This window comes from Paramisgurnus dabryanus, chromosome 1 (assembly GCF_030506205.2).
Source record: "Paramisgurnus dabryanus chromosome 1, PD_genome_1.1, whole genome shotgun sequence".
Lineage (NCBI taxonomy): Eukaryota > Metazoa > Chordata > Actinopteri > Cypriniformes > Cobitidae > Paramisgurnus > Paramisgurnus dabryanus.
This window is the reverse complement of record NC_133337.1, coordinates 4,492,392-4,508,940: the sequence shown is the minus strand read 5'-3', so window position 1 is coordinate 4,508,940 and position 16,549 is coordinate 4,492,392. Positions and strand designations below refer to the sequence as shown.

At 37.4% G+C, this 16,549-nt stretch overlaps 1 protein-coding gene across 3 annotated transcripts in view; it reads left to right on the top strand.

Moving 5' to 3' along the window:
- fbxo18 (F-box DNA helicase 1) overlaps positions 1-16,549 on the top strand; it is a 254,384-nt gene that overhangs the window by 52,824 nt on the left and 185,011 nt on the right. The gene's annotated exons all lie outside the window — the stretch shown is intronic.

Below are 16,549 nucleotides of genomic sequence, written 5' to 3'. Positions count from 1 at the left end.
AATTTTAGCGGCATCTAGTGGTGAGGTCACGAATTGTAACCAATGGCTTAGTCCACAAAAGGAACATATACACAAACATGCTCTGCACATTTTGTATGTTTCTCTCATCTTAAACAGTCATTTTAGTTCATCGAGATCTATTCTGTAGGTCTTACTAAATAGTTGCTTGTTTAAATCTTTTAGACATTTTTTTTAAACAAAAGTAATTGTTCTTATAGAACATATATATTCTTTGACATAGATATTATGTGTAAACATACAAGTATTTCAGATGACAGCCTCTGTCATATTATAGTAGGCCTAAAAATAGTACTAAAGCTCTACATTTTTTATATTTAACAACTGGCTATGTCCATACATAACTGAACCAGATGTGTTGTTTATATCAAATGGAGTTAATAACAAATATGATGTCATTAAGCAAATGTCAGTCAGATTTGCTATTAAGCACTTATTTGTTTTCACACATGCGCTGTGCTAGTGTAAGTTTTCAGTAAATAATTTACATTTAAATTAACCAATTGCATCATAACATTACAATTTCATTGCAATAATTCTATAAACAATTATTAAAAACTTTATAAGACACATCATGACATGTTTATGTCATGGAAAATAGATTAGAATACTAAAGCTACTTATAACCAAATAAATATTCTCTTTATGTATGATTATTAGTTATTATTTCTAATGTTGGCCTGTTCTTTAAGAACCCACATATTTACAGCAATCTTTTTCATACCTTTAGGATTTGAAGAATTCTAAGACAACATTTGAAGCTTTATAACTTTATTGGGTTGTTTCCCACAGGTTAAATTGATGCATGACTAGCCATTAGTTATTTAAAAACATTTAGGTACTTTTTTACAAACAAACCTTTTAAAAAACATTAATGGTGTACATCTTAAGACAACACTATAGCCCAGATATCTATAAAGGTAGGCCAGTGTAAGCTATTTTCAAGTAAGGCAACTAAAACTTAAGCCTAAATTTTAGTCTGGAACTACACTTAAACCAATGGTCAGTAACATTAATCTCTAAGACTAGTATTCAAAGTTAGTCATACATTTTTATCTTCACGATTGAACATAACTGTTTTAATTATCACGTGAAAAAATATTTAAAATATTTAAATTATATTTAAATCCAAATAGTAAGACTGATTAGCCCTAACTAACTACTAGTTCTTCAGACTAGTCCTTAAAACACAGTCTTAATTATGTTTTTTATATTATATAGTTTTTAAAATAACATTACTAAAATATTAAATGTATCATTTTTTATTAGGAGTTGAATTTGAATCCCGAGCAGTTTTAACCTTACGGACATGTTACTATAACAACAACTCTAGGATGACCTTAGAAGAAACAAATAATTCAACATGAAGCTAAATCGTCAACAATGAAATCCAGCTAATTGAGTAATCTACGTATGAACGACGGACCCAGCAGTGAAAGCTTTTAACAACTATAGTGTATACAGCTCTTGCATTAGAAGTCCCACAATCAGTTATAAAAGAGTTGGATATTATTTTGTTTAATTTCATATGGAAGAACAGATCGCATTACATTAATAATTCAATTCTATGTAATCCAGTTGAGAAAGGAGGATACAATTTTTTTACTAGATTTTAATACTGCTAACTGTGTTTTTAAAAATAAGTGGATAAAAAGTTACTGAAGTTGCAAAGGAAGTATATGGAACATCATACCAGAAAAGATTTTAAAGAAATTGGGTTGTTTGGAATTGTTTTTGCGATACAATTTTGATATAAACAAGGGTTCCCATAAAACTGTCAGGTTTCCATAAACAGGTTTGTTTATCTTGGATGCTCATATATAAACATAACTTTTCTCCACATAGATATGTTATTTGGAATAACAAGAATATTCTATACAAGAAACAGATCCTTATTTTATAGAAATTGGTATGATAATAATATAATATTAGTGAGGCAGTTATTTAAAGATGATGGTCACCTCTTTAATTATTGTGAATTCCTCAATCATTATAAGATTCCAGTAACTGCTAAGGAATTTGCAGTTGTATTTGATGCCATACCTAGTGGACTTATTCAACTCTGTCAATGTTATACATCTTATGATTGTAACTCCTTACATAATACTGAGTTATGTATTAATGGAGTAAATATTCTAGAAAAAAATTTTTTTATAACTTTTTTATAAGAACAGAAATGAATGTAGAAATAATATTTGCCTAGATGTAAACCATACTAATCTCCAGTTCAACCTTTAAACAAGTTTTAATTTAAACTATTTGATTGTAATAATATAGTAGTGAGTTTGTAAAACTAATATATATAAATTGTTCATATTTTAATTTGATAACAGAAGTAGAGATAATTAGATTTTATTTCAAGTTAATAGACACATTCACTTGAATTCAAAATAAAATGTATAATACAGTGAAAAGTCTTGATGATGACAACTATAATTATTACTCGATTATTTGTCATTTAATACTATTGTTGTTTTTTTAATAGAAAACAGTTTTAATACATTTTGATGATTTGATTATAAAATAAAATAGATATAGTACAGTAAATTCACAAAATTGTTTTTCATATAAACATAAACATCTAGAGCAGTACTTTCAAACTCAGTGAAAAGCAGTGGTTTCTCGAGACCCAATGCTCGGCACATTTTGTATGATTCTCTCATCTGACACAATCAGTTCAGTTCATAAAAATCTCTACTTATCATTAAAGTAGATTTGTTTAAAATAGAAGACTTTTGTATATGTGCAGAGCAGTGGGCCTCCAGGAATAATTTTGAGAACCATTGATCTAGGGCACAGTTAACGTAACTCCCGTTGTTCTAGATGCAAATATTTCCGGAATGATGAGCCAAAAATCATCAAAGACACTTGAGAACATAAGACAAACAGGCCCATCAGTTAAGTTGTAATCGCACACCATTACACTGGACACGTACATGGTTAATGCTGGCTGGCTGTTGGTCGCATGTTTTCTAAGATATGTAATTATCCTAATAGACCCTTATAAGAATCTGAAAGCAGATGTTATGTGCAAAATAACAAATAGGTCGGACAAATATTTATGTGTCGTATACATATGCTTTAGTCATCATTACTTGTTCTTATGTTATAGCGCCACCTAGTGGACAATCTCTGCAATTTTTTGTATATGACCTGGGCCTAGGTCTATGCATATGTGTACCAAGTTTCGTGTTGATATCTGATTCCTATCATAAATGATAGCCATTTAAGTATTTGTGGCACCACCTCTTCGTACTTTTAACCGTGGTGTTGCGACGACGAGTGCAAAGTTCAACTTTTTTTTGATAATTATTGATATTCAGTGTCTAAGGAATATTCCAGCACTGGATTGGTTCAGATCGGTCAAAAAACCTAGGACTAGTTCGCAAAAGTAGGTTTAAAAGAAAATGATGAATATCTAACAAACGATTCGACTGAGACAAGTGCTTCTTGAGGAAAAGTTGTTCATTGTAAGTACCTCTATTTAATGATATGAAGATCTTGTTGCTATCTGAAACACTGCATAATACACAATCACTTAAACACTGAAAAAACGTGATAGCGCCTCCCGGAGGCCGAATTTTTTCTTACTCTGCACAGACCTTCATGGCCAAGAGACAAACAGGACCACCGCGTTTCGTTTCGATCGGCCTCCGTTAACCCTGTCTAACAGCTGCTTTTCCTTGATTGGCCGATGGCGGCCATGTTTTTTGATCCAAGCGAAATTCCTTTTACACATAGATAGTACCATAGACCAGGAGCACCGGTGCCAAATGTCAAGTTGATCGGTCGCACATTTCTGTAGTTACAGACCTTCAAAGTTGAGGTGGTCTTATAGCGCCAGCTAGTGGTCAAGCGGCGCAATTTTTGTTTCGTGACCCCAGAATAGTCCATTGTATATGTGTACCAAATTTGGTGTTGATACCTCTTTCCAATCCCAAGTTATAGCCATTTAAGTCCAAGAGGCTCCGCCCATTGGGGGCGTTTGGGCGTGGCTTGACGACGGCGAGTCTAAAGTTCCACTTTTTTTTGATAACTTTTCATATTCACACTCCAAGGAATATTACAGCACTGGAACGGTTCCGATCGGACGAAAAACCTAGGACTAGTTCGTTTTTATTTTTTTCGACAAAATCGAAAATAGCGAAAAATTTTCCATGGCGGAAATGAAATCGGAGATATACGTTTTGTTCGACTTGACGCAATGATTCCAGTGATATAAGACACTTGACATTTGGACAAGATTTGTGGGAGTTATGATCATCAACGCGTTTGTTATTGCTATAGCGCCACCTATAGGCCAATCGGGTTGATACTCTATCAACCTCTCCCCAAATTGGGTCCTACCATTTGACCAAGTTTCAAGTCTCTAGGCCTTACGGTTTGGTCTGCACGTTCCGTTTTACGGCAAAATAATAATAATAAATAAAAATCTTAACAATTACAATAGGGTTTCAGCCCTACGGGCTTGAACCCCTAATAATTAAAGCTGCAAGCAGCGTTTACCGGGTTTCGAGCATTAAAGCACATACAACATGTCAGATGTCGTCGACCAGGCTGATACACCACATCGCATCCAGAAAAACGTAAGAGATGGTCAGAAACGGTTCAGACAGACTATGTAGCTTACACACAGGTGCACCTATAGGACAAACATGTCACATCCTTAATGTTAAGTCAATCTGATAATTTGTTAACGAGAATTAGTTTTTCAGATTTATACCGTAAAATACAATTCAGAAATGGCCGTGTTTAGTTGAATTACAAGGCCATTGAGTCGGGTTCAAGCGATTTGGGACCTTAAGACCTTTAAGGGCATGCCTGTGTAGTTTTGCTGAATTGTACAAAATAAATTATAAAAAATAAGCTACCTCACACACCTGTTCAAAGTCATCAGCAAAAAAGGTGCTATCATTCAGTGAAATGTCTCCCTCTCTTCTCACGAAGCATTGACAAATAGAACACTGAAGGAAATGTTTGTGGTGCTTACAGTGGCAAAACTTGGGTCACAAAATGTTAAAATAGTGTAAAAAAGTCAAACGAGCCGAACCCCATATCTCTACGATGTTCTGATACAAAGATACAGCTCTTGCTAAATGGTTGCTAGGGTATTCTGATTGGTTGGGAGTGAATTGCAATCCACCAATGGTTATACTCAAAGCCATGAAAGGCATAATCCACGATGACTCATGATTTTAGATATAAGGTTGCAGTATTTTTAAGTCAAAATAACAAATAACCACTAGGTGGCGCTATGAAAAACTTGTGCATGCAACGTCATGAATGTGTTACATCTAGCTAGTATCATGGCTATACACTTAAGTTTAGTGAAAAAAACTGTTGTATGACCATTGTGCTAGCTCAACGTCAAAGGTTTTGTTCAATTATAAGGCCAACTAGTGGTGCAGGCATACCATTTTTTTTGTATTGCCTCAGACTCTGCTCAGACATCAGCGTATCAAATCTGGTAAAAAAATATCATTTCGTTGCGGAGTTATAACCATTTATGTGTAAAAAACACAAAATTTGGAGTAAATTTTTCGTTTTTTGCAATTTTCGGCCATTTCTGATGGAAATTTTAACATAATGCCAATAGAACTTTTTGTTCAGAAGGTAATACAATATTCTTCCTATGGTTGTTTTGAGTCGATCGGATGAACCCTCGCGGAGTTATTCGCGCATGTTTTTTAAGCGCTATTTTCCTGTGCAGAACCAACCGTAAAGCAAAACCTGGCATGCTTGGTATCGTTGGACTCGGCAACAATTCAGGACTCCAAGGAAAAACGTTGCATGAAAATACGTTAATCTCAGCCTAAGTTATAAGCATTATTCGATTCGTATGACCACTAGGTGGCGCTGTGACGAAACGATGCATGAAACCTCAGGCCATGACTCTCATCACAAGTACCAAGTGTCGTGTTGATACTTCATTCCTGTCCCCAGTTATAGCCAATAATGTTCTAGTGCCTGCCCACAATTCAGACGTTTGGGCGTGGCATGTTGACCCTGAGTCGAAAGTTCAACTTTTTTTTGATAATTATTGATATTCAAACTCCAAGGAACATTTTAGCACTGGAATGATTCCGATCGGGCGAAAAACCTAGGACTAGTTCGTTTTTATTTTTTTCGACAAAATCGAAAATAGAGGAAAATTTTTCATGACGGAAATGAAAACGGAGATATACATTTTTTAAGTTTGGAGCCAGGGATTACAATGATATCAAACACTTGAGTGTATGATGGCCGGTTTAGGAGTAATGAGCCCAAACGCGTCGGGCATTGCTATAGCGCCACCTATGGGCCGATTTGGCTGGTTCACTGTATCTGAGTAGCCTGCTAATATACAACCAGTTGACCAAGTGGCAAGTTTCTACGACTTACGGTTTGTGCTGGGCGACGCGTTTTATGGCGGAAAAATAATAATAATAATAATAATAAAACAGACAAATACAATAGGTTTTCAGCACTTCGTGCTCGAAACCCTAATAAAACAGACAAATACAATAGGTTTTCAGCACTTCGTGCTCGAAACCCTAATAAAAATCTTAACAATTACAATAGGGTTTCAGCCCTACGGGCTTGAACCCCTAATAATAAATATAGCTGCAAGCAGCGATTACCGGGGTTCAAGCGATTTGGGACATTAAGACCATTAAGGGCATGGCTGTGTAGATTTGCTGCATTGTACAAAATAAATGATGAAAAATAAGATACCAGACACACGTGTTCAAAGTTATTAGCAAAAATTGCTATCGTTCAGTGAAATGTCTCCCTCTCTTCTCACGGAACATTGACAAATAGAACACTGAAGGAAATGTTTGTGGTGCTTGCAATGGCAAAACTCGGGTCACAAAATGTTAAAATAGGGTTAATGAGTCAAAAGAGCCGAACCCCACGTCTCTACGATGTTCTGATACAGAGATACAGCTTGCTAAATGGTTGCTAGGGTATTCTCATTGGTTGCTAGGGAGTGACTTGCAATCCATCAATGATTATACTCAAAGCCATGAAAGGAATAATCCATGATGACTCATGATTTTAAATGTAAGGTTACAGTATTTTTAAGTGAAAATAACAAATTACCACTAGGTGGCGCTATGACAAACTCGTGCATGGAATCTCAGGTCATGACTGTGTTACATCTAGCTAGTATCATGGCTGTACACTTTAGTTTATTGAAAAAACAGTTGTTTGACCATAGGGTTTGCTCAATGTCATAGGTTTTGTTAAATTATGAGGCCAACTAGTGGTGCAGGCATACCATTTTTTTTTTTGTATTGCCTCAGACTGTGCTCAGGCATCAGCGTATCAAATCTGGTGAAAAAATATCATTTCGTTGCGGAGTTATAACCATTTATGTGTAAAAACACAAAATTTTGAGGTAATTTTTCGTTTTTTGCAATTTTCGGCCATTTCTGATGAAAATTTTAACATAACGCCAATAGAACTTTTTGTTCAGAAGGTAATACAATGTTCTTCCTATGGTCGTTTCGAGTCGATCGGAATAACCCTCGCGGAGTTATTCGCGCGTGTTTTTTAAGCGCTATTTTCCTGTGCAGAACCAACCGTAAAGCAAAACCTGGCATGCTTGGTATCGTTGGACTCGGCAACAATTCAGGACTCCAAAGAAAAAAGTTGCATGAAAATATGTTAAACTCAGCCTAAGTTATAAGCGTTTAAATGATTCGTCTGACCACTAGGTGGCGCTGTGACGAAACGACGCATGCCACCTCAGGCCATGACTGTCATCACAAGTACCAAGTGTCGTGTTAATACTTCATTCCTGTCCGCAGTTATATCCAATAAATCCCTAGTGGCTGCGCACACTTCAGACGTTTGGGCGTGGCATGTCGACCGTGAGTCGAAAGTTCAACTTTTTTTCAATAATTATTGATATTCGTACTCCAAGGAACATTTTAGCACCGAAACGATTCCGATCGAGCGAAAAACCTAGGACTAGTTCGTTTTTATTTTTTTCGACAAAATCAAAAATAGCGGAAAATTTTTAATGACGGAAATGAAATCGGAGATATACATTTTGTTCGTCTTGACGCAAGGAATCCAGGAATATAAGACACTTGACATTTGGACAAGAATTGTCGAAGTTATGAGCATCAACGCGTTTGCCATCGCTGTAGCGCCCCCCATAGGCCGATTGGGATGACACTCTGTCATCTTCGCGCACGAATGAGACCTACCATTTGGCCAAGTCTCAAGTCTCTAGGCCTTACGGTTTGGTCTGCACGATCCGTTTTACGGCAGAAGAAAAATAATAAAAATAATAATAATAATTAAAGCTGCAAGCAGCGTTTACCGGGTTTCGAGCATTAAAGCACATACAACATGTCAGATGTCGTCGACCAGGCTGATACACCACATCGCATCCAGAAAAACGTAAGAGATGGTCAGAAACGGTTCAGACAGACTATGTAGCTTACACACAGGTGCACCTATAGGACAAACATGTCACATCCTTAATGTTAAGTCAATCTGATAATTTGTTAACGAGAATTAGTTTTTCAGATTTATACCGTAAAATACAATTCAGAAATGGCCGTGTTTAGTTGAATTACAAGGCCATTGAGTCGGGTTCAAGCGATTTGGGACCTTAAGACCTTTAAGGGCATGCCTGTGTAGTTTTGCTGAATTGTACAAAATAAATTATAAAAAATAAGCTACCTCACACACCTGTTCAAAGTCATCAGCAAAAAAGGTGCTATCATTCAGTGAAATGTCTCCCTCTCTTCTCACGAAGCATTGACAAATAGAACAATGAAGGAAATGTTTGTGGTGCTTACAGTGGCAAAACTGAATGTTAAAATAGTGTAAAAAAGTCAAACGAGCCGAACCCCATATCTCTACGATGTTCTGATACAAAGATACAGCTCTTGCTAAATGGTTGCTAGGGTATTCTGATTGGTTGGGAGTGAATTGCAATCCACCAATGATTATACTCAAAGCCATGAAAGGCATAATCCACGATGACTCATGATTTTAGATATAAGGTTGCAGTATTTTTAAGTCAAAATAACAAATAACCACTAGGTGGCGCTATGAAAAACTTGTGCATGCAACGTCATGAATTAGTTACATCTAGCTAGTATCATGGCTATACACTTAAGTTTTGTGAAAAAACTGTTGTATGACCATTGTGCTAGCTCAACGTCAAAGGTTTTGTTCAATTATGAGGCCAACTAGTGGTGCAGGCATACCATTTTTTCTGTATTGCCTCAGACTCTGCTAAGACATCAGCGTATCAAATCTGGTAAAAAAATATCATTTTGTTGCGGAGTTATAACCATTTATGTGTAAAAAACACAAAATTTGGAGTAAATTTTTCGTTTTTTGCAATTTTCGGCCATTTCTGATGGAAATTTTAACATAATGCCAATAGAACTTTTTGTTCAGAAGGTAATACAATATTCTTCCTATGGTTGTTTCGAGTCGATCGGATGAACCCTCGCGGAGTTATTCGCGCATGTTTTTTAAGCGCTATTTTCCTGTGCAGAACCAACCGTAAAGCAAAACCTGGCATGCTTGGTATCATTGGACTCGGCAACAATTCAGGACTCCAAGGAAAAACGTCGCATGAAAATACGTTAATCTCAGCCTAAGTTATAAGCATTATTCGATTCGTATGACCACTAGGTGGCGCTGTGACGAAACGATGCATGAAACCTCAGGCCATGACTCTCATCACAAGTACCAAGTGTCGTGTTGATACTTCATTCCTGTCCCCAGTTATAGCCAATAATGTTCTAGTGCCTGCCCACAATTCAGACGTGTGGGCGTGGCATGTTGACCGTGAGTCGAAAGTTCAACTTTTTTTTGATAATTATTGATATTCAAACTCCAAGGAACATTTTAGCACTGGAATGATTCCGATCGGGCGAAAAACCTAGGACTAGTTCGTTTTTATTTTTTTCGACAAAATCGAAAATAGCGAAAAAATTTGCATACCGGAAATGAAATCGGAGATATACAATTTTTAAGTTTGGAGCCAGGGATTACAATGATACCAAACACTTGAGTGTAGGATGTCCGGTTTAGGAGTTATGAGCCCCAACGCGTCGGGCATTGCTATAGCGCCACCTATGGGCCGATTTGGCTGATTCACTGTATCTGAGTAGCCTGCTAATATACAACCAGTTGACCAAGTGGCAAGTTTCTACGACTTACGGTTTGTGCTGGGCGACGCGTTTTATGGCGGAAAAATAATAATAATAATTAAAGCTGCAAGCAGCGTTTACCGGGTTTCGAGCATTAAAGCACATACAACATGTCAGATGTCGTCGACCAGGCTGATACACCACATCGCATCCAGAAAAACGTAAGAGATGGTCAGAAACGGTTCAGACAGACTATGTAGCTTACACACAGGTGCACCTATAGGACAAACATGTCACATCCTTAATGTTAAGTCATTCTGATAATCTGTTAACGAGAATTAGTTTTTCAGATTTATACCGTAAAATACAATTCAGAAATGGCCGTGTTTAGTTGAATTACAAGGCCATTGAGTCGGGTTCAAGCGATTTGGGACCTTAAGACCTTTCAGGGCATGCCTGTGTAGTTTTGCTGAATTGTACAAAATAAATTATAAAAAATAAGCTACCTCACACACCTGTTCAAAGTCATCAGCAAAAAAGGTGCTATCATTCAGTGAAATGTCTCCCTCTCTTCTCACGAAGCATTGACAAATAGAACACTGAAGGAAATGTTTGTGGTGCTTACAGTGGCAAAACTTGGGTCACAAAATGTTAAAATAGTGTAAAAAAGTCAAACGAGCCGAACCCCATATCTCTACGATGTTCTGATACAAAGATAAAGCTCTTGCTAAATGGTTGCTAGGGTATTCTGATTGGTTGCTAGGGAGTGAATTGCAATCCACCAATGATTATACTCAAAGCCATGAAAGGCATAATCCACGATGACTCATGATTTTAGATATAAGGTTGCAGTATTTTTAAGTCAAAATAACAAATAACCACTAGGTGGCGCTATGAAAAACTTGTGCATGCAACGTCATGAATGTGTTACATCTAGCTAGTATCATGGCTATACACTTAAGTTTAGTGAAAAAAACTGTTGTATGACCATTGTGCTAGCTCAACGTCAAAGGTTTTGTTCAATTATGAGGCCAACTAGTGGTGCAGGCATACCATTTTTTTTGTATTGCCTCAGACTCTGCTCAGACATCAGCGTATCAAATCTGGTAAAAAAATATCATTTCGTTGCGGAGTTATAACCATTTATGTGTAAAAAACACAAAATTTGGAGTAAATTTTTCGTTTTTTGCAATTTTCGGCCATTTCTGATGGAAATTTTAACATAACGCCAATAAAACTTTTTGTTCAGAAGGTAATACAATATTCTTCCTATGGTTGTTTCGAGTCGATCGGAGGAACCCTCGCGGAGTTATTCGCGCATGTTTTTTAAGCGCTATTTTCCTGTGCAGAACCAACCGTAAAGCAAAACCTGGCATGCTTGGTATCATTGGACTCGGCAACAATTCAGGACTCCAAGGAAAAACGTCGCATGAAAATACGTTAAACTCAGCCGAAGTTATAAGCATTATTCGATTCGTATGACCACTAGGTGGCGCTGTGACGAAACGATGCATGAAACCTCAGGCCATGACTCTCATCACAAGTACCAAGTGTCGTGTTGATACTTCATTCCTGTCCCCAGTTATAGCCAATAATGTTCTAGTGCCTGCCAACAATTCAGATGTGTGGGCGTGGCATGTTGACCGTGAGGTGAAAGTTCAACTTTTTTTGATAATTATTGATATTCAAACTCCAAGGAACATTTTAGCACTGGAATGATTCCGATCGGGCGAAAAACCTAGGACTAGTTCGTTTTTATTTTTTTCGACAAAATCGAAAATAGCGGAAAATTTTTCATGACGGAAATGAAAACGGAGATATACATTTTTTAAGTTTGGAGCCAGGGATTACAATGATATCAAACACTTGAGTGTATGATGGCCGGTTTAGGAGTTATGAGCCCAAACGCGTCGGGCATTGCTATAGCGCCACCTATGGGCCGATTTGTCTGGTTCACTGTATCTGAGTAGCCTGCTAATATACAACCAGTTGACCAAGTGGCAAGTTTCTACGACTTACGGTTTGTGCTGGGCGACGCGTTTTATGGCGGAAAAATAATAATAATAATAATAATAATAATTAAAGCTGCAAGCAGCGTTTACCGGGTTTCGAGCATTAAAGCACATACAACATGTCAGATGTCGTCGACCAGGCTGATACACCACATCGCATCCAGAAAAACGTAAGAGATGGTCAGAAACGGTTCAGACAGACTATGTAGCTTACACACAGGTGCACCTATAGGACAAACATGTCACATCCTTAATGTTAAGTCAATCTGATAATTTGTTAACGAGAATTAGTTTTTCAGATTTATACCGTAAAATACAATTCAGAAATGGCCGTGTTTAGTTGAATTACAAGGCCATTGAGTCGGGTTCAAGCGATTTGGGACCTTAAGACCTTTAAGGGCATGCCTGTGTAGTTTTGCTGAATTGTACAAAATAAATTATAAAAAATAAGCTACCTCACACACCTGTTCAAAGTCATCAGCAAAAAAGGTGCTATCATTCAGTGAAATGTCTCCCTCTCTTCTCACGAAGCATTGACAAATAGAACACTAAAGGAAATGTTTGTGGTGCTTACAGTGGCAAAACTTGGGTCACAAAATGTTAAAATAGTGTAAAAAAGTCAAACGAGCCGAACCCCATATCTCTACGATGTTCTGATACAAAGATACAGCTCTTGCTAAATGGTTGCTAGGGTATTCTGATTGGTTGGGAGTGAATTGCAATCCACCAATGATTATACTCAAAGCCATGAAAGGCATAATCCACGATGACTCATGATTTTAGATATAAGGTTGCAGTATTTTTAAGTCAAAATAACAAATAACCACAAGGTGGCGCTATGAAAAACTTGTGCATGCAACGTCATGAATTAGTTACATCTAGCTAGTATCATGGCTATACACTTAAGTTTAGTGAAAAAACTGTTGTATGACCATTGTGCTAGCTCAACGTCAAAGGTTTTGTTCAATTATGAGGCCAACTAGTGGTGCAGGCATACCATTTTTTTTGTATTGCCTCAGACTCTGCTCAGACATCAGCGTATCAAATCTGGTAAAAAAATATCATTTTGTTGCGGAGTTATAACCATTTATGTGTAAAAAACACAAAATTTGGAGTAAATTTTTCGTTTTTTGCAATTTTCGGCCATTTCTGATGGAAATTTTAACATAATGCCAATAGAACTTTTTGTTCAGAAGGTAATACAATATTCTTCCTATGGTTGTTTCGAGTCGATCGGATAAACCCTCGCGGAGTTATTCGCGCATGTTTTTTAAGCGCTATTTTCCTGTGCAGAACCAAACGTAAAGCAAAACCTGGCATGCTTGGTATCATTGGACTCGGCAACAATTCAGGACTCCAAGGAAAAACGTCGCATGAAAATACGTTAATCTCAGCCTAAGTTATAAGCATTATTCGATTCGTATGACCACTAGGTGGCGCTGTGACGAAACGATGCATGAAACCTCAGGCCATGACTCTCATCACAAGTACCAAGTGTCGTGTTGATACTTCATTCCTGTCCCCAGTTATAGCCAATAATGTTCTAGTGCCTGCCCACAATTCAGACGTGTGGGCGTGGCATGTTGACCGTGAGTCGAAAGTTCAACTTTTTTTTGATAATTATTGATATTCAAACTCCAAGGAACATTTTAGCACTGGAATGATTCCGATCGGGCGAAAAACCTAGGACTAGTTCGTTTTTATTTTTTTCGACAAAATCGAAAATAGCGAAAAAATTTGCATACCGGAAATGAAATCGGAGATATACAATTTTTAAGTTTGGAGCCAGGGATTACAATGATACCAAACACTTGAGTGTAGGATGTCCGGTTTAGGAGTTATGAGCCCCAACGCGTCGGGCATTGCTATAGCGCCACCTATGGGCCGATTTGGCTGATTCACTGTATCTGAGTAGCCTGCTAATATACAACCAGTTGACCAAGTGGCAAGTTTCTACGACTTACGGTTTGTGCTGGGCGACGCGTTTTATGGCGGAAAAATAATAATAATAATAATAATTAAAGCTGCAAGCAGCGTTTACCGGGTTTCGAGCATTAAAGCACATACAACATGTCAGATGTCGTCGACCAGGCTGATACACCACATCGCATCCAGAAAAACGTAAGAGATGGTCAGAAACGGTTCAGACAGACTATGTAGCTTACACACAGGTGCACCATGTCACAAACATGTCACATCCTTAATGTTAAGTCATTCTGATAATTTGTTAACGAGAATTAGTTTTTCAGATTTATACCGTAAAATACAATTCAGAAATGGCCGTGTTTAGTTGAATTACAAGGCCATTGAGTCGGGTTCAAGCGATTTGGGACCTTAAGACCTTTAAGGGCATGCCTGTGTAGTTTTGCTGAATTGTACAAAATAAATTATAAAAAATAAGCTACCTCACACACCTGTTCAAAGTCATCAGCAAAAAAGGTGCTATCATTCAGTGAAATGTCTCCCTCTCTTCTCACGAAGCATTGACAAATAGAACACTGAAGGAAATGTTTGTGGTGCTTACAGTGGCAAAACTTGGGTCACAAAATGTTAAAATAGTGTAAAAAAGTCAAACGAGCCGAACCCCATATCTCTACGATGTTCTGATACAAAGATACAGCTCTTGCTAAATGGTTGCTAGGGTATTCTGATTGGTTGCTAGGGAGTGAATTGCAATCCACCAATGATTATACTCAAAGCCATGAAAGACATAATCCACGATGACTCATGATTTTAGATATAAGGTTGCAGTATTTTTAAGTCAAAATAACAAATAACCACTAGGTGGCGCTATGAAAAACTTGTGCATGCAACGTCATGAATGTGTTACATCTAGCTTGTATCATGGCTATACACTTAAGTTTAGTGAAAAAAACTGTTGTATGACCATTGTGCTAGCTCAACGTCAAAGGTTTTGTTCAATTATGAGGCCAACTAGTGGTGCAGGCATACCATTTTTTTTGTATTGCCTCAGACTCTGCTCAGACATCAGCGTATCAAATCTGGTAAAAAAATATCATTTCGTTGCGGAGTTATAACCATTTATGTGTAAAAAACACAAAATTTGGAGTAAATTTTTCGTTTTTTGCAATTTTCGGCCATTTCTGATGGAAATTTTAACATAATGCCAATAGAACTTTTTGTTCAGAAGGTAATACAATATTCTTCCTATGGTTGTTTCGAGTCGATCGGATGAACCCTCGCGGAGTTATTCGCGCATGTTTTTTAAGTGCTATTTTCCTGTGCAGAACCAACCGTAAAGCAAAACCTGGCATGCTTGGTATCATTGGACTCGGCAACAATTCAGGAGTCCAAGGAAAAACGTCGCATGAAAATACGTTAAACTCAGCCTAAGTTATAAGCATTATTCGATTCGTATGACCACTAGGTGGCGCTGTGACGAAACGATGCATGAAACCTCAGGCCATGACTCTCATCACAAGTACCAAGTGTCGTGTTGATACTTCATTCCTGTCCGCAGTTATAGCCAATAATGTTCTAGTGCCTGCCCACAATTCAGACGTGTGGGCGTGGCATGTTGACCGTGAGTCGAAAGTTCAACTTTTTTTTGATAATTATTGATATTCAAACTCCAAGGAACATTTTAGCACTGGAATGATTCCGATCGGGCGAAAAACCTAGGACTAGTTCGTTTTTATTTTTTTCGACAAATTCGAAAATAGCGGAAAATTTTTCATGACGGAAATGAAATCGGAGATATACATTTTTTAAGTTTGGAGCCAGGGATTACAATGATACCAAACACTTGAGTGTATGATGTCCGGTTTAGGAGTTATGAGCCCCAACGCGTCGGGCATTGCTATAGCGCCACCTATGGGCCGATTTGGCTGATTCACTGTATCTGAGTAGCCTGCTAATATACAACCAGTTGACCAAGTGGCAAGTTTCTACGACTTACGGTTTGTGCTGGGCGACGCGTTTTATGGCGGAAAAATAATAATAATAATAATAATAAAACAGACAAATACAATAGGTTTTCAGCACTTCGTGCTCGAAACCCTAATAATAATAAAACAGACAAATACAATAGGTTTTCAGCACTTCGTGCTCGAAACCCTAATAAAACAGACAAATACAATAGGTTTTCAGCACTTCGTGCTCGAAACCCTAATAATAATAATAATAATAATAAATATAGCTGCAAGCAGCGATTAGCGGGGTTCAAGCAATCTGGGACCTTAAAGGGGTCATAGCGTGAAAATCTGACTTTTTACAAGTGTAAGTGCTATAATTGGGTCCCCAGTGTTTATATCAACCTAGAAAACATGAAAAAGATAAAAAATAAAATAATCGAGAGCACAATTGAATTTCAATTACAACAAACCACCATCATTGTGATCAGTGTTTGCATTTCATCCACTCATTTGCATTTTAAAGGAAACACCCAAA